The sequence below is a fragment of the Vombatus ursinus genome, unplaced genomic scaffold, assembly GCF_900497805.2.
Source record: "Vombatus ursinus unplaced genomic scaffold, bare-nosed wombat genome assembly UNPS02014786.1, whole genome shotgun sequence".
Lineage (NCBI taxonomy): Eukaryota > Metazoa > Chordata > Mammalia > Diprotodontia > Vombatidae > Vombatus > Vombatus ursinus.
The window spans coordinates 43000929-43002244 of record NW_020954564.1 but is presented as its reverse complement, the minus strand read 5'-3'; positions in this window follow the sequence as shown (position 1 = coordinate 43002244).

Below are 1316 nucleotides of genomic sequence, written 5' to 3'. Positions count from 1 at the left end.
CACTTTTCTCTTGGTGGGGGGTAGCCGTAGAGAGGGCTGGGAGAGTTCAGGAAGTTGCTTCCTTTTCTTCTTTGCCAAAACAAAGCCAGAAGCAACCTTCCCCACACGAACCCTCTCCCTCCTTTCCTTTTTTCTTTATCCATCTCTCTGTCTCCCTATTCCCACCTCCAAACCTGCATAATATAGTGTATAAGTTACCTGGCTTGTAGACTCATAGATGACACAGAGAGAGATTTGGAAGGGACCTTAGAAAATAAAATATTAGAGCTAGAAAAGACCTAAGATATGTAAAATCTCAGAGCTGGAAAGAACCTCAGAACATAAAGTGTTAGAACATAAAATGTGAGAGTTGGAAGTGAGTTTGATTCCCTAGCATAGTCTTCCCTCCCACCCAAGGAGAAAATTCCCTAAAGGGGGAGGTGGCCTGCTTGAAGTTATTATATAATGAGTTAGTGGAAGAGCCCAGACAAAAACCCAGTCTCCTTACTCCCAATCCAGTGTGCTCTGCCAGGATCCAGGACACAAAGCTAGGTACAGTGGAGTTGCCCATGGAGCTTCCTTTATTTGCTTCCAGGGAAACAGATTTGGGAGGTCCTGTGAAGTGCATCAGTACTCTTTGCCAGTTCCTTCTGCTAAGAGGAACAACCTATTTTCCTCCTTCCATCCCCCAGTGCCAGCCTGCTCTGCCTAACTCCCAGCTCTCGACTTCCTGAGTAAGCTTACCAACCCCACAGCACTTTCTCCTTTGAACCCTCGAGGAGTGAGATTGCACTGCTTACCATGGAAGTCGCCTTGATCCAAGAGGGAGTCTGGGTCCATCACTCTAGGTTCTACATGTGGTTCTCCATACACAAAGCCGGCAGTGGCCTGGCCCAGCTTCACCTGATTTATGAATTAGTTCTGCTTGCCTCCGAGAGAAACTGGCTCTCTCCTTTTCGATTCAGTCTGACTGCCTTTCCAACTAGATGACTAGGTCTCACTGCACGCAGGCCCCTTTCCAACCTTCTCCTTAATGCAGTATATTTAAAGTAGCAGTAGCCTTTTTTTTTTCTTTCCTTTCCCCTACAGTCAGGCTGGAAACATTAGAAGCGGGATCAGAGCTGACAGAGAGAGGCTAAAATAGGAAGGCCCTCTGAGGAAGGGCCTGCAGGCTGGGCTTTGGGGCTCCCTATGGTCTCAAGGATTTTGTGGAATTATAAATTGGAAGAGAAAGGAAGGAAGGAAAGGAGAAAGAAAGAGAGAAAGGAAAAGAAAGAAAGAAAAGGAGAGAAAGAAAGAAAGAAAGAAAGAAAGAAAGAAAGAAAGAAAGAAAGAAA